This window comes from Equus caballus, chromosome 1, assembly GCF_041296265.1.
Source record: "Equus caballus isolate H_3958 breed thoroughbred chromosome 1, TB-T2T, whole genome shotgun sequence".
In the NCBI taxonomy this organism is placed as follows: Eukaryota; Metazoa; Chordata; class Mammalia; order Perissodactyla; family Equidae; genus Equus; species Equus caballus.
The window spans coordinates 183,988,618-184,014,023 of NC_091684.1; the positions used below are offsets into that span (position 1 = coordinate 183,988,618).

Sequence of the window (25,406 nt, forward strand, 5' to 3'; positions counted from 1 at the left end):
GATCCCAAGTGTTTGAATCCACTTCCCTTGCTGGTTCTGTTCTTTTCTTGTTTAATGTAATCCTTTTCCCCCAGCTTTATTGCGTTATCATTGACAAATAAAATTGTAAGATATTTAAGCTGCATAATGTAGTGATTTGATATCCATTGTGAAAGGATTCCCCCCATCGAATTAACACATCCGTCACCTCACATATTTACTTTTTTTCTGTGTTTGTGAGAAGAGAACTTTTAAGTTCTATTCTCTTAGAAAATTTCAATTATACGGTAGTTATCAACTATAGTCACCATGTTATACATTAGATCCTCAGACTGTATTCATCTTACAACTGAAAGTTTGTACCCTTTTACCAACTTCTTCCTGTTTCCTCCACCGCCCAGCCTCTGGTAACTCTTTTTCTACTCTGTTTCTATGATTTTGATTTTTTTTTTTTTTGACATTCTACATATAAGTGATACCAGGCTCTGTCTGGCTTATTTCATTTAGCACAATGCCCTCCAGATTTATCTATATTGTCACCAGTGGGCAGGTTTTTTTTCCTTTTTTGAAGACTGAATAGTATTTTGTTTTACATATATATGTGTGTGTGTGTGTGTGTGTATACATACACACACCACCTCTTCTTTATTCATTCATCTGTTGAGGGCCACAGGCTGTTTCTTTACCTTGGCTATTGTGAATAATGCTGTAACAAACATGAGAGTACAGATATCTCTTTGAGATAATGGTTTTATTTCCTTTGGATATATACACAGAAGTGGGATCATTGGATCATATGGTAGTTCTATTTTTAGTTTCTTGAGGAACCTCCATACTGTTTTCCATAGTGACTGTATCAATTTACATTCCCACCAACAGTGTATGAGTGTTCTCTTTTTTTTCCTATCCTCACCAGCATTTGTTATCTCTTGCCTTTTTGATAATAGCCATCCTAACAGGCGTGAGGTTATTTCTCACTGTGGTTTTGATTTGAATTTCCCTGATGATTGGTGATGTTGAGCACCTTTTCATGTACCTGTTGGCCAACTGTATGTCTGCTTTGGGAAAATGTCTATTCAGGTCCTTGCCTGTTTTTCAGTTGGGTTATTTGGGTTTGTTTGCTTTGAAGTTGTATAAGTTCCTTGTGTATTTTGGATATTAACCTCTTATATGTAGTTTGCAAATATTTTCTCCCATTTGTAGGTTGTCTTTTCATTTTATTGATGGTTTCCTTTGCTACATAGAAGCTTTTTAGTTTGATGCAGTTTTCAATTAGCAATAATCGCACCTCGGATAAAGCTCATTGGCTACGATACTGCCACTGCGCAAAGCTAGTTTGATGCAGTTTTACTTGGTTATTTTTGCTTTTGTTGCCTTTGTTTTTGGTGTCAAATCCAAAAAATCATCACCAGGACCAATGTCAAAGAGCTTACCCCCTAAGTTTTCTTCTAGGAGTTTTATGGTTTCAGGTATTACATTAGGGTCTTTAATCTATTTTGAGCTGATTTTTGTGTATGGTGTAAAATAATGGTCCAGTTTCATTCTGTTGCATGTGGCTCTCCAGTTTTTCCAGCACCATTTATTGAAGAGACTGTCCTTTCCCCATTGTATATTCTTGATTCCTTTGTCAAAAATTGACTATATGTGTATGGGTTTATTTCTGGACTCTCGATTATGTTCCATTGATCTATGTGTCTGTTTTTATGCCAATACCATACTGTTTGATAACTATAGTTTTGTAGTATAGTTTGAAATCAGGATGTGTGATGCTACCAGCTTTGTTCTTCTTTCTCAAGATTGTTTTTGCTATTCTGAGTCTGTCTTGGTTCCACAGAAATTTTAGGATTATTTTTTCAATTTCTGAAGAAAATGTTACTGGAATTTTGATAGGGATTACACTGAATCTACAGAGAGCACTTTGAGTAGTATTGACATTTTAAGAATTTTAATTATTCCAATCCATAACCATGGAACATTTTTCCATTTATATGTGTCTCCTTCCATTTCTTTCATCAATGGCATGCTTTTCAGTGTACAGATCTTTCACATCATGGTAAAATGTATTCCTAAGTATTTTATTCTTTTTTATGCTATTGTAAATGGGATGGTTTCTTAATTTCTCTTTGTGATGGTTTGTTATTAATGTATATAAACACAACTGATTTTTGTATATTTATTTTTATATCCTGTAACTTTACTGAACATATTAGTTCTAAAAGTCTTTTGGTGGTGTCTTTAGGTTTTCTATATATAATATCATGTCATCTGAAAATGGATATAGTTTTACTTCTTCATTTTTGATTTTGGATGCCTTTTATTTATTTTTCTTGCCTAATTGCTCTGGTTAGGACTTCCAGTTCTATATTAAATAAACTTGTCTTGTTTCTGATCTTAGAGGAAAAACTTTGTTTTTCACCATTGAATATGATGTTATCTGTAGTCTTGTCATACGTGGCCTTTATTATGTTGAGGTATCTTCCCTATATACTCACTTTGTTGAGAGTTTTTATCATGAAAAGTTGTTGAATTTTGTCAGATGCTTTTTCTGCATCTATTGAGATGATCATATGATTTTTATCCTTCATTTTGTTAATGTGGTGTGTCACATTGATTTTGGATGTTGAAACATACTTGCATCCCTGGAATAAATCTCACTGGATCGTGGTGTAGGAGCCTTCTAATGTACTGTTGAATTTGGTTTGCTAATATATTGTTGAGGATTTTTGCATTCTTTTAATAGAGTCCTGCAAGATCTCTTCCTCTGGTCAGATTCTTTGACTCTTTCCTTCGTACATTTATGAGATGCTATCTGTATGCACAATATTTTGTAAATAAAAATAAAGGTAAGGCATAATTATATAAAATTATCAAGTCTTTGAGGTGGGAGGAGCCTTTATTATTATGGTTGCTTATGATTCATGTTGTCTTCATTGATGTATAATTGGCCTTGCCTTTGATGTTTCCTCGTCATGGATTTCTGTGTTTCTCCTTTATCCTATCTTTTTTTTTTTTTATTTTAACTGTAAAACATAACCTCTTTTCTACTGGTATACAGATTTGCTTCAGCTTAGTCCATCAGGAATTTAGCAGTCCATTATGATATGCCTATCATAGTAGTGGGGCACTGTGGGAAGGCTCTCAAAATATATTTGATGGAGTCCCTATCCTTGAGGAGCTCAGCAACTTGGAGAAGAGTTTTCTCTGTTTTGTCCCATACCAGTCTAGGTCATGGATATTGGAAAATTGAAGGGTCATTTGCATGGGGTTAAGCCAGAGGATGAACTGATAATCCCTATTAGAATATTTAGTATTTCTCTGGGGCCTACCCTCCTTATCTTTGTCTGAGGGAGAGGCAGAAGGAAGAGAGTCCTGGAAAGCTTCACCCCTGTAATTTGCATCTTCTGTGCCTGATGTGATTCCTGATCCCCTTAAAGTGAAAGGTCATGACAGATAATATTTTCTTGAAGTCCCGGCGGTAAACCTGGGGTCTATTCCATCCATTCGACCAATTGTCCCCCTGATTTCCAAGTTGGGCCTAGAAATGCCTAGTAGGACCTTAATGTGTAAAACCCCAGGAAACAGTGACTGGTTTTATCTAAAATGTTCTATCATAAAGTGCACTGAGAAATTTCAAGATAAAAACAGCTAAAATCTGTTGAATGCTTACTCCATGTCAGGCTTTAATGAAAGCTCTTAACTTGTATTAAAGTTTAATCCACACAAAAATCTTCTAAATTATTATCTTACTGCTTCCGTCATTTTATAGGTGAGGAAACAGACGCATGGAGGTTTTATATCTTTCCCAAGACCCAAATCTGATGTTTCAGAGCTGGAATTTGAACTCACTTGAGGATGGGTCTTGAACCCACACTCTGAACTGCTGTGTTAAATGCCCTCTCCTTTGAGGGAACACTAAACATTCAGATACAGAGACACATAAATAGGTAACTTGACTTTGAGGGGTTAAAAATTGTTGACCTCTATCATTTAGCAATTTTAAGTTACCGGCTCAGATAATTATCTAGAAAGCTGTAAGGAAATGTGAAAAATATTTAGGGTGTTGAGAATGGATTAAGGCAAAGTAGGTGCCAACCCTGGAGCATGACTTAAGAATGTCCTCTGATGTACAGAAGAATCACCTCCAATACCAAAAAGCTTTATTCATATTTTCATGTCTTTATCTTAAGGCATTAATATCTGTTAAAATGCAAAATTAATAGATGGGGAAATATGGTGAAATATCATTTAAGCAGCAACTTACAGAGGACACACGATACAAAAGTGGCAGGGACTTTAACAAAGGTGTCTTAGTTCTGGTTCTCTGGAAGCAGAGCCTGAGAAGAGATTGTTGTGCACGAGATGCAGAGAGAGTGTGCGCTCGGATGAAATGTGTGAGGGAGTCAGGGAAGCTGAGGACAGGACAGGGGAAGGACAGCCTCAGTCTGTCCCCATGGGGGACTCTGGAACAAGAAATCTCCAAGGAGTCAAGGAAAAGGGCTGGCTTTTTGTAAACCAGATAAGTCATTGACTTGTCACCCCACCACTTCCCTCTCTTCCAACCACCAATTGTAACATCAGGCATTTCCAGTAGAGTCCCAGTAGCTGAGAATAATTTTCTGGAGAAGGTTACAGCTGTGAATAATTGGCAGCCACACTCATGGCAGCTGGGGAATGAGTGATTGATCCTATAAAGGGAAAGGGTGGTAGGGAGGATTCCAATGCCATCTCTCACAGCAGACTTGGACAAGACCCTCTGAGAGAACAAAAAGATAATTTTGCCTGGTGGAGGTGAAATTCCTGGTTATTAACAACATAGTGACCTCTCTGAGACAGCTCAGGTCAAGCAGCTTGAGAGGTGAACTCATTCCTGGAGGGCATAGCAGGCAGGGGATAGAGATCATTGGAAATATACCCTGGGAAGCTTTCTACCAGCCTTATGGGTAACTTGCCTGGGAAAGGATAATCTTTCCACCAGCGCTACTAACGTAGAGCTTTGGAGAACAAAGATTTATTGAAAAATATCTGATTTAAAAAGTTCGTCCATTGTTTCCTAGCCCTGCCATCTGGTTCCACGCTTACCAGAGCAGTATTAGCATAATTAAATTAGCACTTTCCTATCTCACCTTCCTCTGTTCTGGCATGTACTGTAACTAACATATCCATTTTGGAGGACAATATTTTTGACAAAGTATTTATAAAATGAAATTAGTAATATTCCTTATTAATTTAACTCAAAATAAACAATGAGCCTTTTAATGATCCTTAATGATTTTTGAAAGGGAAAGTAGGAAAAAACCCCAAAGATCAAGCTGCTTGTTATTACTGTGATGTTGTTCTTTTTTTTTTTCCTCTTTTCCAAAACATGGATAAATTAAGTGACTGTAAATTTTCAACAAGAGTGAATAAGCTGATGAAGATCAAGGTGGCACCTTCAGGTGCTCGTCAGATTCCAGGCTTGGGGCCAACCTCCTTGTGATCTGCTTTCTCCTGCCAGAAATCATTTTTTCAATCCTGTTTTGCTTAGCATCTTAGGCAAATCCTGATTTGAATCATACATATCATTTTTTAATATGATAATATTCTACAGTTCTTTCTTACACTCAGTAGCTTTGCATTTTTTCCAAAGAACACCAACTTCTTGATCATAATACCCATAATTATGGCAGTGGGATATTTAGGACCTTTGCCTCAACTACTTGGTTTGGCTAGAGCTTTAGTTTTTTAACCAGAGTCATAATCTTAAGTATCGTGTAGAAGGGCCAGATAAGAAATGAAAGGGAATTATATTTAATTTTTACACATGTTTACTTTGTTTCCTCAAGTAAAGCATCACTGGAATTCTAGCAGGTAGGACATTGCAAGAAGAGAACATTCTTCCTCCAAGGCAATTACTTTGGCAGTGGGGAAAAAAAAAGAACTCCCCCAAAGGGTAATAGTAACTGAAAATTTTGTGTAAAAAGAAAAAAAAAAATCTGTCTACAACTTTTTTAAGTAGGATTATTCCAATTAAACTATCCTCTTGACTCTAATTCCTCCTGTTACTATGGGCCTATATTTCGACTTTACTTTCCAGTTTCTCTCCAATTAAATTACTTATTGTGTTCTTTCAGTCACTGTTGCCACTTGTTAATTTCCCCTCAGTCTTCTGGAGCTCAGTCTCCTGGTGTCACGCTGGTGATTTTCTAAAGGCTAACTCCAGTGGGGACTCTGCATGGGGTGCTGCTTGACTCCTCTGGGAGCAATTGACCCTGTGGATTATCCCAGCTTCCTCCTTTTCCAAACTTCCTCAGTGTCTCTCTTCCTCTGGTTTCTGACTTCATTCTCTTCGCTTTTAAGACTCCTGCTCTTTCTTCCTTCCATGGCTCCTGGGCTCATCCTCTGTTGGCCTCCTTTAAGTTGGGGTCTCTCCTAGTTTTCTTCCTTATGGCTCTTCTGTTCTCATGCTATGGGAGTATGGGAGTTAAAAGGTTTAGAATCAGATAAAACCTAGGTTTGAATCCTAACCCTGCTGTGTAGTGGCTCCATCACTTGAAAAAAGTGATATACATTTTCAGGGGCTCTATTTTCTTATTTATAAATTAGAAGTTATAATACTTATTCCATCCTGAACAACAGCCTATGGAATTATGTAATTTAAAAAAAAATTATTTGGAGAGTGCTGACATGTAGAATAAACTCATAAAAATGGTAGTTTTTGCTTTTAACTCTGAATAAATACGTCTGTAGTCCCTAGGCAGGAGCTCATCAGTGAGGGATCCTTGTTCTGTTGTATTCCAGCGTGGGAATAAGTGCATGGCTTGTGGTAATCGCTAAATGGTTGCTGAATGAGTGGATATCCAAAGAAAAGCTTTAACTGAAACAGTGACTCCAGAATTTATTTGGCTGCTGTGATTTCTCATCTAAACTTGAGATCTATATTTCTAAGCTCTTGTTCTGATCTCTCTGGACACATCAAGGCAAGTATGTCCATGAACATGCTCTTTCCCCAACCTGTAGCTCCTATCCCTATGGTCCCAACCATTAACTGGGTGTCACCATAATCTCCCCTTCTCCCTGACCCCCATATCTAGCTGGTTCCAAAATCCTAATTATCATTCTAGGGTACTCCGTCCCCTCTATTTCCACAGACTGTGCTTAAGTTCAGACCTATCCCTTTTCATTGCATTGTGACTCTAGCTTTATAACTAACCTCTTTTCTTTTAGCTTTGTCTTAAAGCATTACCTATGCTGTCCCTAGAGCAAGTTTTATGAAACTCTGAGTCATTCACATAGTACAAATGAAATAACTGAAGCCTCCATAGGTGGAGGGAATTGCACTTATTCTCTCAGTTAGCCAGGGGCCGAGTTGCGAGTTTAAGCGAGGTTTAGGTTTTAGGCTTCCTGTTTCAGGGAAATGTGAGCATCTTCCGTTTGACCATAATGCCTCCCCATTAGGATATACATGCCAGGAACCTAGTAACATTTTTTAAAGGGCTGAATTTTTATGTAAGAAAAGTTTGAGGCTCTTTTTCATTATATTAGTTGAAGTCATTGAAACACTGCAGAAAATTTAAGTCATATGAGCCTGGGAGTGGCGGCACCCGTGTGAGCTCTCAGCTCTGAATCATGAGTTTGCTTCTCTTCTCTTGACCCTTCCTGCTTCTCTGAATTTACAAATGTGCATGTGAGAAAAAATGCTGCTCTCTAAATATCCAGGGGTAAGAGTGAAAATAAGAATCTAGATAATAAAGTGTAGCTACAAAAGAGAGCCCACTTAGTTTGGAGAAACCATTACTGTATCAGAATGATGTATCTGCAAGTGACTTGCATGAACATATTTTATGAGCCCGCCAGCATGTTTTTTGTGGTTCCCTGCAGCAGATATTGCTCTTTTATTACTCGTTAGCCACTTAAAATCCAGCCCAATTTTAACAGTACTAAAAGAGCAAGAAAATTTATTTTAAAGAAAAAGGCTACATTCTTCTAAACCAGAGTCATAATATTAATACTTAAAATGCATAGCAACATGCTGGGAAAATGGGATAGTTATTTAGATATATTATAAAATGTAGCCCACCACTTTGATGTGATTCACTATTTCACCAAACCAATTTAACAGTATCCTGTAGAGAGGGAATAGTGCAATTAAAATTAGTAACAGAGGTTTTCACATGCATAGATCTAAATCAGGGTAGGTTGATAATGAATTAAGTAATTTTGCTTCCTTGTGAAGTCAAATTGTAATAGATGCATCCAGGATAGAATTCATGTTTAAAGGACCTGTCTACACCCGGCATTCAGACTCGATTGACAGTATTCCCAGTTGTTTTCTTCTTTGTTTTTTTTCTGTTTGCCTTTGATGGGAGAATTTAAGTATGTAGTCACAATAAATTAGTTTAATTTTACTATTTGATCACCTGGCCCTATTTTAGTAAAGGCCAAATCCTTCCAAAATATAATTTCACCAATCTAATTTATAAGACATCAAAGCCACAAAACTACAAATGAATCTTTAGATATTTAGATATTCTAGAACTTTTCAGTGTGCAAGCACACAATAAAGTTATTTTCTTCTTTCTAGTGCTTAGTTTTGTATGAAAACACCAAAGGTGCCCACGCTGGGTTCGTCCTAGTGCATTACTCTATATACTGAGGCTTGTAGCTTGCATGTTTCCCATTCTGAGACGGCCTGTGCCTCTATCGCGTGTGGCAGGCAGGTGCTGCATGTTGACGATTCCATCAGCACTAGACCTTGGATCCTTTTATGTTCATCATTTATACACTGAAAGTAGGATTAATTTGCCCTAAGGAATTTGATAAAGAGCTATGAATCTACTGTTCTTATGAATTGCAAAAAGTGTTAAGCATATTCCCCAGGGGAACACAGAAGCACTGTAGTGAGGGTGGGAGCGAATGCAGTTGTCACAACAGTTAGAAGGAACTAATTGTTCTTTAGTCACCATGGCTGTCGGCAAGGTTTATGCACTATAGCCGGCAGACCCTGGATGGTGACCTTTGGCCATGTCAGAAGTAACTATAAAACCAAACATTTATTCCAGTCCCCTGATCTCCAGGCTGTGAACAATAATATTTATTCTCAAGAATACTGCTCCAATTTTAAGGAAGTAATATGGTTTATTGGAAAACCCACGGATTTCCAGGCCAAAAAAACACTGATTCTAGCATGAATCCCAAGTTCACCATTTACTAACTGTGAGATCCTAGACAGTTATTTCTTTTTTCTGAGCTTTATGTAGTTCCTTCATCTGTAAAATGAATATAATAATGGTAATTAATTTCACAGGATTATTGTGAGGATCAGAGATAATGAACATAAAGTACTTGGCATATAGAAGGCACTTCATAAATTATTATAAACAGAAATTATGATGATTATTTTCTCATGCCTTAAGATAAATGATAATATGATAGCAGAATGTCAGTAAACATATAAATACTCTTCTCACAGAAAGTTTTGTTGCTTCTTCTAAGGTAGAATTCTGGCTTTCTGGAAGAATGGTTGGTAGAGAATAAGATGCCTGCGTTTGTTCTTTCGCTCATCACTCACTTTGGGAGTTCCTACTACATGACAGGAATTTGGAGTACAGACGGGACCAAAGCAAAACCATGCCTCCATCAAGCTTACATTTCTTGTTGAGGAGAAAGTAGACAATTACACATGTAATGCCATGATAAATGCTACAAAGAAAAATCAAGCCATGTAAGGAGGATGGAGACTAATATGGGATGATATTTTAGGTAGTGTGCCAAGTGTTTATTTCTTACAGAAAAAGTCCGAGAGGATGTAATCAAATGGGGAGGCAGTGTGATCAAGTTGGAGAGGCATGGATGTTGGAAAGCAGGAAATCTTGTTTCTAGTCCTGGCTCTGACATGGATTAGCTGGTGACCATATGCAGTTTGCTTTAACTGAGCTTCAATTATTTTATTTGTTAAAATTATCAAGTACTTATTGAATGCCTACTATGTGACAGGTACTTGGAATAGGGAAATAAACATAACAAATCCCTGCTTTCCTGGAATTTACTTTTTCTCAGAGAAGATAAGTCAGCAAATAAACTTGTGATATCAGTGACAGATGCTAGCAAAAGATAGGCAGGGTAAAGGAATAGGGTATAAGAGAGGGTGACATTTTAGATGAGGTTCCAAGTATGTAATGTCTCTCTGAGAGGTGACGTTTATGCAAGACTTCAGTGAAGTGAGGGAGTAAGTTATACAGATCCATGAGAAGAGACAGGCAGAGGTAACAGCATGCAGATCTCTCATGGCAGCCAGATTGACAGAATCTAGGAAAGGCAATGAGGGTGGTGGTGCTGGAGCCAAATAGAAAGGGGTGGGTGGTAGGAGATGAGGTTGGAGCCATAACCAGGGCCAGACATAGGCTTTGGGTTTTATCTAAGAGGGAGGGAATCCTCTAGAGGGTTTGAGATGGGGATAGGCATGATCTGGATTATAAAAAGGATTATTCTAGTTGCCGTATAGAAAGTATACTAGGTAGGGCTGATGTGGAAGCAGAGAGACTAGTTGAGGAGACCATTTACTGCAGAGATTCAGGTGAGAGAGAAGGGTGGCCTACACTAAGGTGTCGTGGAGAAACTGTGAAGTAATCAGCTTTAGGATATACTTTAAAGGGTAAGCCCAGCATAATCTATTGATGTGGATTTGAGAAAAAGCAAGAAGTCCAAGGTGGCCCCAAAGCTTTTGCCTGAGCTACTGAGTGGATGGTGGTAATTTACAAAAAAGGAGGGAGTGTTCCTAGCGGGAGGGAACAAATAGTTTTGGCATCAGGGGCATCCAGAGTTCAGTTTTGCCCAAGTTAGTTTTAAGGAGCTGTCATGTCAAGACAGTTTGATTTGAGTTTGTAGTTAGGTAGGACATCTGGGCTGGGGATACACATTTAGGAGTTATCAGTGTGTATATGGTATTCACAGCCAAAGGGCTGGGTGAGGCTACCTAGGGATAAGTGTAGATAAAGAAGGAAGGGTTTTAGGGAGGGAGAGCCAGGACCCTCCAATATTTATAGATCAAAACAGGATGAGGTCTAGCCCAGAACTTTGAGGAGACTCAACCAGTGACTTGGTAGGAAAATCAGGACATTGTGGAGGCCTGAAAGCCAAGTGAAAAAAATATCTTAAGGACCTGAGAGGAAGAATGATACGAAAGGTACAAAATATATGAAAATTGTGTTAAAGATATGAAAACCACATCTCTAACAATTCTTCTAACTTACCTTAATTTTATAATCTTGTGTAAACAAAGCGTACTCACTAACTTTCTAATTACTTGAAGATTGAGCATATCACAAAAGCATGACCAGTGAAGGAGAGTAACAGATTTGAAATTAAAGCATCCTAAGTTCAGTAATATTCAACTCAACTATATCACACCACATTTTGAAGTAAATGCTTTTATCTTAAATATAAAGAAGCTCTCTGTAAAATGTTAATGCAAGTGTGTATGTAATTTACATGAGTAGAAAGCATATGAAGATTTCATCTTGATAATAGCATAATAATAGACATGAAAAGAATCGCACACATCACAGTTAAGAGGTCAAACCTATGATGTAACTTTGCTGTAAATATTTCTAAGTTAAAAAGTTTATTCCTAAGTAAAAGCATCAGTGCCTCTCAAACATCAACATTCATCAAAACCAACTGGAGGGTTTATTAAACACAGATTGCTGAGCCCCACACTGAGTTGTTGATTCAGTAGATGTAGTTTGGGCCTGAGAATTTGCATTTCTAACATTTCCTAGGATATTTGATGCAAGTGGTCCCAGGACCATACTTCAGGAATTACTGTATAAACTGTACCTCCTAGGGGCAGAGGTCCTCTTTACTTTGTGTTTATTAAATGATAGTAATAATAGTAATAATGACTTTCATATTGTTCATTTAATAATGTACCAGGCATTGTGCTAAACATTTTGAACTCAACATCTCATTTAATACTTAAAACAACCCTATGAGATAGGTGTTATGTTATATATGTGAAAACTGAGGTTCAAAGGAGTTGAATAACTTGCCCAGAGTCAACAGCTGATTACTAATGAAGCTGGTAATGAAACTGTCTGCCAGAACAACCCAGTGGAGAGCCTTGCTCCTCAAGGTGTGGTCCACGTACCAGCTGCCCTGGTGTCACCTGGGAGCTTGTTAGAAATGCAGACTCTCAGGCCCTCTTAGCCCTCCTGAATCACCTTCTTTAACTTAACAGTGTCCACAGGTGATTCACATGCACACGGAAGTTTGGGAAGCAGAAGTATAGAGGGCTTTTTAGCGTGATTCTGAGCAGATAGGCAATCAAGAAAACAATGGGTGGGAGAAAGAGTCCAGAAAAAGTAATAGTTAGGATTTTGTGTGATATAGCATCAGAATACAAAGCATTCTACCCTGGGAATGAAACAGTAGAGATGCTCAAAGGATCAGGTTGAACCACATGAAATTACCAATATTTAACTGTTTTTGACCGTAAAAACAGCGACCTAATAATTAGAGTGAAGGACTCAAGTTGAAATGCCTGAGACTCAAAGATTGATTGCAAATGAGCAACGCCGGCTGCTATGCTTTATTAAGAATGAGTTAAAAACAAGTATCAGCGGCCCTGCAGCCCAACACTGTGTGTCACCAAACCCATGTGCTGAAGGGACACAGCCGGCTACCTTGTGGTTCTTGATGCTGGCTAAGAGTCTCAGTACACGTGAAGCTTTCTCTCCCAGGAGCTTCGTTAGTGGTGGTACTTGACCAACAATAGGTATCATAACCGTATGTCCCATTTGCCCGGGGTCAGTACCTGTTTTCAACTATTTATTCCAGAGTGGTTATCACTAAACCCCTTTCACTCTCAAATGTGTCTCACTTTGGATAATGAATTGTGTAGTCACCCAACTAATAAGAAAATTCGAAAAAAAGCAATGCTTGGAAAACTCTGTATTAAAACCTATAGCAAGTTAGGTATGGAATGTTTACGACTTAGGCCTAAATTATCTAAAGTGAAAGAAAAATTGGTTATCACAGCTGGTCTTAAGATTTTCAATGGCCATGCACTATAGTGGGAAGAGCATATGATGGATATTTGAAGACCCGGGTTTTGGTCATGGTTTTGCCACTCTGAGATTCTGGAAAAGTCAGTGAAGTTCTCTGAGTCTCTGTTTCCTTACCTATGAAATGGAAACAGTAAGTCTACTGAACTCAGTGGCTTCTTGTGTGGATCATATGATATAATCTAGATGGAAGCATTTTAAAAGCATTAAGGAACTATAAATGGTGTGGTTACTGGGTTAATATCATGCTGTAGAGAAAGGAAAAATGAGGGGGAAACAGGCAAATTTTGATCAAATACAAAATGGAGGCTGATAATGCTTTAAACTACAAAAGCTAACCCGTAGTAACAGAATTAATCCCTTTCTTCAAATGGGGGATACCCGCTCATTTTCAGTGAATTGTGCCAGAAGATACTCTTCCCATCATAACTCATCTCAAGTGTGTCCCCCACTTAGCAATTTCAATCAAAAGGAGTTTACAAGAAGTGAAAGTAACATACCAACAGGTAATCTAAAACCATTATTCCTTATATATTCCAAATTCTTTTTAAAATAGGGTATTGACTTTTGTCTGTAACTGGATTTGTGCCTCTGATTAAGGAGGTAAGGGTTCGTTTGACGTCTCTACTCCCCTTTGATAATGAAGCTGGATACATTTCTTGTCTGAGGGAGTTCTGAGGACCGTTTATTTTGTAGTCAGTAACTTATTTTCTATTTCTAGACCTATGTACAGACCTCTTTAAGGAAAGACAGCAAACGAGACAACGACTGGCACTCAATACCTTGTCATGGAGCCTGGGGGTGGTAGGGTTCTTGCATTTCCTGCTGGCCTCAGGTAATCTATTGACCTTCATGTTTAGTGTCTTTAGTAACAGGTGCTTTAGAAATAGATTTTTAAAAATACTTTTTTCTTTTTTGTTTCTTTATTGTGGCACAATTCTGTGTGAACAGTTAAGTCATGCCTAAGAAAATTTTTTTCTCTTTGTCACCATTTTCCTGGTTTCTTTGTTACTCAGAATGGGTGAAAAACACGTCTTCATCAAATGATTAACTTAAATATCTTTTAACAGTTCTCTAGCTTTACTGTTACATTTATTCATCTAATACTATACTTTGACCACAGACTCTTTCATTCATTTTACTTGTGTAAGCTTTGACACGTAAGGAAGGTATGAGAGCAGAGTTAATTGTCTTAATCCAAGCTTTGTGAGTGGAGGATAATCAGACTTGTGACTCATTTGTTCTGATTTTTTGCTAATGCTGGGCATCTCAGTCCTTGCTTTTCCATTGAAGGATAGTGTTCCAAGCCTTCAGTATCCCAAATGTTCACACATTCCACAAAAGAACGACCAGGAAACACAAGTGCCTTATGGAAACAGTGATGCTGAAGCCAGTCCATTTGCTTGAATATATTAGAGTCCATAAAAAGCTTACTCACAATTTAAAAACTGACTTTCTCCTTATTTCCATCTTTTGGATTGTCATTGTTTGCTCAGTTATAAAGTGGCTTGTTGACACCAAATATTTTAATAGTTTGCTTCCAAGGCTTTGTGCCTATGCCTTTGAGAGGCTGGTGTAGTAATTAAACTGTCTTTTAGCTGAAATGCTTGCAAAGCGTCCAGTTCTGTGCCTGGCAGCTGGTGATGCATTATAGAGACATTGAGCTAATCGATTAAAACCGCAGAGGCATGGGAGTTGTCTGACAGCACTGTACTAGGATGAAATTAGTTGGAATTGCATGGTGAAATTAAGGGGAATGCAGCTGATTGCAGCCCTTCTGGGAGAATCCTGGGTGAGAGGGACACTGTGCGTTGATCCCTGTGTAATTAGGACAGCCATGTTTTAACAGTATTTCTAAAGTATTAAAATGGACTGGATAAATCAGCAGGGCTGCTTCCAGTGAACTTGGCATCCATCCACTGTGACTGAAATAACATGAAATTTTTCGGCTGCTAGAGAATGTGAAATTGGACTAATTGTCTTTTAACTGGTCTGCTCAACTGCTAGCCTGGAGCAGGACTGTAAAGGGGATAGGCTGGTGGGACTGCAGCTGGGGGAGGGGGAAGCTTAGATTCATGACTGTTATCTCAGCCCATCGGAATGGATAACACCATCACACATTCAGACAGCTCTGATTTGTACTGTCTCGTCATTAGAATCCCTTCCTAAATATTTTAAAATTCATTTTAAAGGGGGATGCTTTGATTCAAAGAATGCAGGAGTCAAACTGTGTCCCTTTGACTTATAATTACTGCTCATTCCTTTCTTGAGGTTCCTCTAGAATAGGGGAGATTTGGGAACTTGTAAATCACTCATCAGCTGTCCATGTGTGACTGTCCTACAGTCTATTTTGAGTAGGGCACATTATGCAGAGAAGGGACATCAATGCATGTTACTGATTCTGAGTCTTAAACAGAGGCTTCGTCCGTAACCGCTGAATGCTCTGACTAGTCTAACATTCACACTTTACACGTGATGAAAGAGAGAGCCAGAGAAGTTAAATGCCATGCCCATGTCACAGAGTTAGGTCACCCAGGGCCCACGATTACTGTTCAGCTGTTCATTTCATCGTACTGAATCGCTAACACTAGGTAATATTATTTTGCTTAGTGTTTCACGTTCCTATGGATCCATAAATAAAAGTAGAATTTCTATGATGCAGGCGTTGTTAACAGTCTTAGAGTACTTGGGTTATCCTTCTTCTTTCTTTAACGTTATTGAGGTCACTCAAACTTACTAAAGTGCTGTCTACCATTATCAGTTTATGTTCTAGAGGGTAGAGCGCGCACACATACACACACACACACACACACACACACAAATGACATTTCAAGAAATCTCAAAAAGGTGTAGGAATCATCTGATCATATTTCCTTACCATCAAAAAGGTATATTTACTTGTCATCATCTATTCCTCTAGAGCTGTCTCCACAATCTATCAGAAAGCCTCATAATAGACTGTATCATTTTGATCCACTAGAGAATTTCTTGGGTTGAATTGTGTTGTGGCATCAGGCTTAGTATTAAGAAGCATTAGACAAAATAGTCAGAAAGAAAAAAAAACACTAATCATTGTGTTGACTGTGAGAAAGCTGTGGTCCTCATAAATCAGATTTCCTTTCTCTTAGGATCCATGGAAAAAGTTTCCCTCTGGTCCTGTAAGGGAATAATTATGCTTCTCTTGAGCAACTAATAGGTCTGTAGGTGATGGATCCTAGGAACAGTGGGAAGATCAGAGTCGTGGCCTCCCTCTCTCAAGTTCAGAGGACTTCATGGTGTGCACTTTGCTGTTTAATTCCTCTCTTACCTTCCTCTTAATTCCCCATCACTTTTCTCCTTTCTTCATAGTTATTTTTGCTTCATTTACTTTATCTTGCTGTATTGTTTGCATCTTTGTAAATGTCTTTAAATCTTTTTTTAATAAGATGTGGCATTAAAAATAAAACAATTCTCCTAGATTTGGCTCCCATCCCAAAGTGCAACCCACAAATACTAGAGGGAAAAAAGGTACATTATTAAGTGCACAGGTACTTATGCTGTCCCTAAGATACCTCATGTATGCCCTCCTGTTTAGCTGTATTTTTGAGTCATATTTTAAATGACTTAAAAGATGTTTATTCATAGAGACAGTATTCAATTTTTTAAGATTTTTAATTCTATGTAATTATGTAATTTCTGTGAACTCCAGAGTTAGAAATAATTTGTATGTAAAGGTAATCCCAGGAATACATTAGCCAGATGTGGATAGTGTGTGCCAGAAACTATAGATATGGGTCAAATATAATTATGATACTAATAGAAATGGATAGCCTCTCTATATGTAGACCCTTGATTTGGAGCTACTGATCCACTATATTGTATACAATGCTTATTACTAGGACAATAGTCAAACTACTGACAGATTACTCTTTTATTACTTTAAAAATGATTTTTCTCTTAAGTATTATAATAAAGAAAAGAAGTATTTCTTTTTTGCAAAAAACAAATTCTCATTGAATAATATGTAACATGTATGAGCACTTTCCAGGTACCTGTCCCTCATCCACACAATTCTTGTCTACGTATCATTTAATCTTCTCAACATTCATCTGTAAGTAGGAACAAGCTCTCTCATTTTACTGGTGAGGAAGCCGAGGCTTATAGAGGTGAAGTAACCTGCCCACAGGCATGTAGCTAACAAAGGTCAGGTCTGATTGTACAGCCCATGTGTAATCATTATGCCAGTGTGCACTGTGGAAAGGTCCAAGGAGATGGAGAATATATGACCTCTTAAGTGTCTTTCATGCACATTTCTTCTCCAAGATTAATTAAATGGCTTTATGAAGCACTTATTTCCATTCATAGTCATATGGAAAATGAAAACATACTTTAAATAAAATATCCATTTTCCAGTGAGAGCAACTTGAGAACCTGATTATCAGAAATTCAGCTCAGATAGCATGAGGAATAAAAACCGATGAATAGTAGTTGGGGCTGCCATAGTCAAACGGTTAGCTCCCTCCAGGGTTCCACACCTCTTTTCACATGGAAGGGAAAATTATCTTTCTAGTTACTAATCAAATGGGAACATTAGTGATCATTATTTGGTTTAAGAATTAAGGAATAATTTATTGTGCATTTAAGATTAACTGGATAGTTTATGGCATGCCCCTAATGATCGAGTAAAATATTTTCTCATTCAGGTCCATTTGGATCATCCGAACTCAATGGCCCAGCCTAGAAGGGCAGATGGAGCGAAAAATCAACAAGAATGAAAGAGGAATGTTGTTTGTTACCCTTTGTTCCATCTCAAACATGATCTAGTGGAAACTACTTTGAATAGGTTTCTTTCTTCTTTGTTCCTGTCAGATGATGGGAGACTGTGCCCATTTCTCTCTTTCTCTCTTTAAAGTCAGATTTGGGATAAGCTTTAAGATTTTAGACAGCAATTAGAATAACCTTTCCAGGATTTGGCATCAGATGAAGCACAATACCCAATCCTCGGAATCCATCCTACCTTCTTTGAACTCAGCCTCTTAGGGCTGCCTTCAGACAAAAAGCAGAGGAAGGGATGGAAATTAATATTGTGCCTCTGTTGTTCTTTGGGGATAGAACCTTTTGTATTGTAAGAAACTTCAAGGCATTGTTAGTGAATAGTATGTAAAATATTATGTAATAGTAAAAGTGAGGAGAAATGAGGAAAGTCTTGCTCATCTTTGAAATCATGGAAAAATCCCTTCCTGATCAAGATCCTGCCTTTTTCTGCAGCCTCGTCTCTCCCACAACCCAGTACACCCTTGCCTTGCAGATCTCCCCTTCTGCGTGCCAGTCTCTTTCTCTTATTTCTTCAGACATTTGTCTTTGTGGGATTTGGATTGCTCCCCATCCCCAACTCCTGCTCCCACCTGTGTAAAAACTTAAATCTACTTCACTTTTTTAAGATTCAGAGTAGAAGTTAAATCTTTAAGTATACCACTCCTTACACTATCCCCCTCTAGTTAGGACTGAATGAGGTGCACTCTCTTATGAGCTCCTCTGGTGCCCTGTATCCCACTCCATTCCATCCCACCCCACTGCATCCCGTCCCATTCCTCCCCACCCCATCCCATCCCTCCCCACTCCATCCCATCCTATCCCATCCCACCCCACCCCCCATCATCCTACCTCATCCCATTGCATCCTTAACTCTGTCTTAACACCTACCAGCCTGTTTTGTGGGCTGCCTTCATTAGTTTGTCTCTCCTCCCCTGGCTGGTGACACACTTGAAGGCAGGGACCATTACTCTTTTCTTCCCTATTGTGCTTTTAGTATCTGGCGTGTTCAGTGTTTCTCTGAACTCCAGAGATCAGGTAGGCAGTTAGATAGGTTGTACTGGGGCTCACCCCCAGCCTCCTAACTCCAGGGCTCTTATGGTGACTTCATAGATCCTGTCTACATCAGGGTTTTTGCCAGTGTGTTCCCTTGGTAGAATTACATATAACTGTATCTCCTACTTGCTAGGCTTTCCTTGGTTTAATTAAACTCCTTCTGGAAAGTTATGTTCCTTTGTGTGAACAATCCTTTTACTCATTCATTTATTAATTCTACCAACTACTTGCTAGGTTTTGTGAATATAGAGACAATGATAGTTGTTGTTGACAGCTCTGTGAGACAGACAAGCAAGCAGGTAACTGTAGTGTGGTATAAGTACTGTATTGGAGTCCCCAAATGCTTTATATTAAAGGAATCTTCAGTTCCCAATGCTTGTGTTTTTCAACTGAGGAAGTCGTCTCCCTGTGGGGCCACGGAAAATTGGTGTGAATGACTGACTCTGCCGTCTCCTCCCTGTCGTTGCCCCATGCTATTACGACTGCTAACAGCTACACTGAGGGCCTTTCTTGGCACTTCATCATCTGAATTTGGCTGTGTTCTTACTTTTCTCTTAGGTGGTTTCTAAGTACACTACTTTCTTAGAACCTTCTCCACTGTAGTCGGAAGATTGACTTGCTCTGAGAATGAGGTTTCTGAAATCACCAATTTTCCCACTGTGAAGAAGATAGAAAAAGAAACAAAGGACCATCCCTTTGATGCAGTGGAAATAGGATATTTCTCCATAGTGAAACAGCAGCCATGATTTCTTTCAAATCAGCTCTTAAATGGGAGTTGAGCTACTTCCTGTGCAGAGAGCGGTGGTTATCCCTGGAGTCATCCAGAAGATCCATGGTTAGCAATGCTGGGGGAAGAAATCTAATTTGCAGATAGGGTATTTATCTTTAGATAACGAAAACCTGGAAATGCAATTGGTCATTTTAAACGTAGCTGGTATATGAATATAGGTTAAAAGAAATGAACTTCGCAGTTTGGAGTTATTTGTGGTGGGAAAAAAAGCTATGTGAAATGCTTCTGGAATAACCCTATCTCTTGGAAATGCTGTGAAGCTTTCTTAGCTTTTCATTGTATGGGCATCTTGCTGCAAGCTCATTTTGTTGTTAAACATGAAGTTTTACAATGTAGATTGCACTAAGAATTTTTTAATGGAGCAATTTAGAGCAGCTGCAAACTGCTCTGGAATTCCCAGGGATTAGTCGACAGACTTTTCTGTGATTACAGATCCCACAGTGAGAGGAGGTGAGGCATGCAGGCCCTGGGAAGGTGGGGGCAGGAGCAAAGGAGCAGGAAAAGATTGACTAACAGGATGCACGGAGATGGACAGACTGTCTGGCTGACGACATGTCTGCTTTTCTCTCTCCCACTCCCCCGACATTTACCTACCCCGTGCCCACCACACTAATTTACCCCATTTTTCCTCCATGTTAACTTACCGTATTCCTCCCAAGTTAGCTTACCTTATCCTCTGTGTGTTTACTCACCCCATTCCGTCCACCTGAATCTCTCCCACTACTTGGTGCACGTCCGGGACTGACCCTACTCCATGCTTCAAGCCAGGACTCACCAGATTATCCTTAATCTGGTTTCCTGTAAACTTAGAGAAGTGTTTAAAAATTAAAGCTAAAAGGAATTTACTTTCTAAATGAGAGAATTGGAGCTAAGAGAGATTAAAGGAAGTGCATAGTTGAAGAACTAGTTAATGACGAAACAGACTAGAAAACAGGGTTTCTTGAATTCAGTGTACGTATGTTCTGCCACTTTGGCGTATTTTGTTCCACTGTTTTGCATTTGTCAATGTATTGTTTTGTTATGTTTCCGAGTAACTTGTGTAGGCAGTTGTTTTCTTAGAGCAAATCAAAGCTGTTGAGGGGAGCAACTATATCTCTTAGTAACAGTATCTACCATGTATTGATTATTTATGTGCAAGTGACTTTACAATCATTTCCCACTTATTCCTTGCAGACACCCTCTGATGTGGGTTAGCCCAGGATGGGAAACTGGTTTAGAGAGGTCTTATATCTGCACAGCTTGGCACAGGCGGATGTGGGAGAGCCTGGTTGGGAAGTCCCAGCTCTTAATGACCACTCTGGAGGCTGAGCTCTGCATCAGCACCCTGCTGTGCCTGCTCATCTGCTCTGTGCCTCTAAAGCCTTGTTGACTAAGGACAGCCTTTCCCTGTAAATCTGTCTTTTGTAAGAGATTTTCATTTAAGAGTCTACACAGAGCGATTTATCCTCATCTCATCCAGGTTGTGTATTGCCCAGGATAGGTCAGACTGTTCAGAGATGGTTATATGAAATTATTAAAGTGGCAATACTACTTCAAAAGTCCATTTTATACATTTTGAGTTATTTTGGAGCCTGAGTTCAGAATGAACCAACCTTGGGAGTGTTCAGCCATGAAATGTCACCTGGCACATGGCACATGGAAGCTGGTCAGTCGATGTTCGTGAACAGATGAAATAAAAGAATAATTTTATGAAATGAGGGTATCATTCACAGAGCCTAACTGTGTGTTTCCCAGTCATTGAAGGAGAGGAATAATGATACCTGATGATTTTTTACATTGCAGATGTGCCAGGTACTGTGGTAAATGCGTCCCATAGATTATTGCACTTAATCCTTATAATCTGTTTCATCATTCCTATTTTGCAGATGAGAAAACAGGATGCTAAAGCAGTTAAATTATTTGCCCAAAGCACATGCCTCGTGAGTTTTGGAGCCATGATTGGATGCAGGTGTTCTAACTCCAGAGCCTCTGCTTTTGACCACGATGATGCTATTGGCTGTGTGTGTGAGATGTGTATATATATATATATATATATATATGTATCTCATCCATATATATAAAACTTGGTGCCTGCTCCAGCCCTGGCAAACTCTGGTGATGATACCCTGCCCTTCATGACATTCAGCATGATGACTTTGATAATCTACCCTTACCAGTTGACATCCCTCTATACTACCACCTGACATTGGCTGTGGTCCTTTTTAGCCTGATTGTATTTCCCATTAAAATGTTGCCCCCACCCAGACTCCTAATAGACCTGCCCATGGTAGACTCGAGTTTCCTGGTGGATGTAGTCTCTTATACTGCTGGCTATCCTCGTAAGGGAGATGGGGTTGGAGCTTTTTTTCCACAGCCTTCTGGGAGCTGCATCTTTCATGGCCGATCCCATCAGGAAAAGGACAGACTCAATATGTGTGTAGAGTTTTCATTTTAAAAACCTTGAATATATCTATCACAGCTTTTAAAATTGTCTGTGCTCGTGTTACCTGCCAAGACTGTCCACTGTTAGCCTGAGGGTCTATGTAATATTCACAGTTCAGGTTGTCAATGTAAACCAAAACTCGAGAAGATAGACCCTGGAGGCACACACATGCTTTCCATTCCAGGATTATATTTTACTTGTCTGGGTCTGGAATGGAAGTGGAGAGGAGCAATCCAAAGCAGGGGTTGGTACCCCTAGGAAAGACAGCAAAGCCAGGGAGAGACCAGCCTGAAGCATGTAGAATCTTCAAGAAAGAGGTATTAAGCATGTTTTTCTTCTGTGTGAGTGCATACTTTATGGGATTAATAACAGATTTATTAAATTCAAATGTGTGTATGAATCAATGGACACGTGCTTAATGCTAACAGGAAGTTGTGTGGTTATGTTAACAAAATATGCCCCAGTGCTTCTCAGTGATTGCATTTCCTTCCTGCAAATTGGATAATCAACTAGTTGTTCGTCCAGGAAATAAGAATAATAACAAGATCCTTCTTAATAAACCATCCACGCTAAAAAGAAAAAGAAGTTTTAAAAATTTGCATGTTGAATTTTTTATAGGCGGCTTGCTTTCTTCCATAACTGGATTCTTTGCCCTCAAAATCTGGTTTGCCATAGAGCTGAGCGACTCATTTTGTGGGAACCTAATGTTTCCACTCCATGCAATAAAGAATGGAACTCCTAAGCATCTGAATAATCCCTTTGTGATGCAGTAATTTCAAACTGGCAGCATAATTGGTCCGGATTTCCAAAGAGATACAATGTGTGAAGTACCGCAGATTCTTGATTGGAAGGGACTCTTTGGATCCGCTCCCACTTTTTATGACTGTGTTTACCAGTCAGGTGACAAGTGGAATCTACAAGTGGTGTCTAATTGCACCTCTTAGTGTGTCCGGATTCTGCAGTATGTATGGCTTTAATCTGCAAGGTGAGTGGAAACTACCAATCTCATTCCAGATGGAATTGTAGGTCCAATTCACCCTGCAGAGCCAGAGGGGAAAGTAACGCCTCTGCTTAATTTACTAAGCAGTCTAGTTTCTGGTTCCAGGGTTTAAAAGTATATCAGCTTCTGTTTCCATAACAGATGAGGATGCTGTAAGAGAGAAGCATTGCGGAAGGATGGTGATAATGCACATAGGGGCTTGTGCCTGGCTTTCGATATTGTGTTTTTAAAGCCCTCATATCTCAGCCTGAGCTTTATGTAGGGCTGCCAGGTCTGGGGTGCATCTGTTTCCTGTGATGGTAATGCAGGGCAGGGCCGCATGAGGCAAGCAGTCTGTTCCTAATGCATTTAAAGTCCCAGAAAACGAACGGTGATTTTATAACCACGGCCTGGATTTATTTTCCTCTTGCTTCAGCCTCAAGATGAGGATGAAAGAAGTGGGATTTAACAGAATGACATTAGGATGAAATTCCTAGTTAATTAAACGTTAAATTAGCTAGAGATTTTGTTTATTGTGAAAGTCATGCAAGATCCGCTGGTTTTATGTTTTTGAGGTGTTTCACTTTCTGTTCAGGTACAACCTGTCAATCAAGGCTAATCAAACTGGCACAGTTAACATGATACATCATAAAATTTCACAATAATGTCAACCTGTAATTCTGTCAATCTGGTTAAGGGAAATGGGCTAAAAACAATATTGTCATTTTGTAATAACACTCAGAAGGTGTTACAGAATAATGTTGCCATCATCTCCTGTAACTCTGTGTCTGACTTCTACCAGAGGCAGCCCTTGCTGCTGACAGACGGCCAGGTGGTCAACGCCTTTCCTTGCTCTGCTACTCATGAGATTTGGAGGAAGGCCACATAAATGGAGGATGCAGCCCCACAGCGTTCGTGCAGCGTGACCTCTTTGATACATCAAAACGGATGCCTTTCAGAAAACAGAGCCAGTATCTCACACTACTTGCCTCATGTGGTGTGATATGCGTGGGCATTGAGTGTTCTCGTTTATTCAGTCAGCAAACTTATTATACATATGTTCTCTTTTTATGAACTTACATTCTGGGATATTTGAAAAGCATCCATTTGAAAAAGCGCTGCACTTTACAGCGAAACATAGACTGCCCATTACACAGAGCGATCAAGCACAGCACTCTCTGCAAACATTGTTTTGCTTTGCAGCTCCAAGACATCATGGTTCCCCCCTGAATTAGGGAGGATAATAGATTCTCCACTCAGAAGCCCCTAGACTTGGGCCCTGTTTGTCCTTGGCATTCCCTGGGAATCCTTCCCTGGATACCTAGGCTCCCTTCACTTGGTGTGTCTTCCTTGTGGCCAGTATGGCTAGATGTTTTTTTTAGATTGGCAGCTGAGCCAACATCTGTTGCCAATCTTTTTGTTTCTTCTTCTTCTTCTCCCCAAAGCCCCCAGTACATAGTTGTATATTCTAGTGTGAGTGCCTCTGGTTGTGCTATGTGGGACGCTGCCTCAGCATGGCCTGATGAGCAGTGCCATGTCTGTGCCCGGGATCCGAACCGGTGAAACCCTGGGCCACTGAAGCGGAGTGCGTGAACTTAACCACTTGGCCACAGGGCCGGCCCTCAGGATGGCTAGATTTTAATTCGTAAATACTCCTTTCTTTCATCAAACAAACAGAAAACACTATAGATTTCTATTATAGATATAGACTTAGATATTTTTTTCTTTATTTTAAATATGCCCTGGAATATGTCTTAGAGGAAAGGGAACTCTCATATACTATTGGTGGGAATGTAAATTGTGGAATATGTCTTAGAGGAAAGGGAACTCTCATATACTATTGGTGGGAATGTAAATTGTGCAGCCACTGTGGAAAACAGTATGGAGATTCCTCAGAAAATTAAGACTAGAACTACCATATGATCCAGCTATTCCACTTCTGGGTATTTATCCAAAGAACATGAAAACACTAAGTCAAAAAGATATCTGTACACACCCTTTGTTCATTGCAGCATTATTCATAATAGCCAAGACTTGGAAACAACCTGACTGCCCATCAATGGATAAATTGGATATAAATGGATAAAGATGTGGTATATATATACAATGGAATACTGCTGAGCCATCAAAAAGATGAAATCTTGCCATTTGCAAACATGGATGGACCTTGAGGGTATTATGCTAAGCAAAATAAGTGAGATGGAGAAAGTCAAATACTGTATCTTTTCACTTGTAAGTGGAAGATAACAACAAACGAACACATAGATACAAAGATTAGATTGGTGGTTGCCAGGGGGGAAAGAGGGAGGGAGGATGGTTCGATGCACCTATGTACAATGATGGATGATA

At 39.2% G+C, this 25,406-nt stretch overlaps 1 protein-coding gene and 1 pseudogene across 18 annotated transcripts in view; one reads left to right on the forward strand and one right to left on the reverse strand.

Moving 5' to 3' along the window:
• Nucleotides 1-25,406, forward strand: part of NPAS3 (neuronal PAS domain protein 3) — an 829,192-nt gene that overhangs the window by 300,963 nt on the left and 502,823 nt on the right. The gene's annotated exons all lie outside the window — the stretch shown is intronic.
• LOC111769797 (U4 spliceosomal RNA) lies at nucleotides 1,145-1,312 on the reverse strand (annotated as a pseudogene).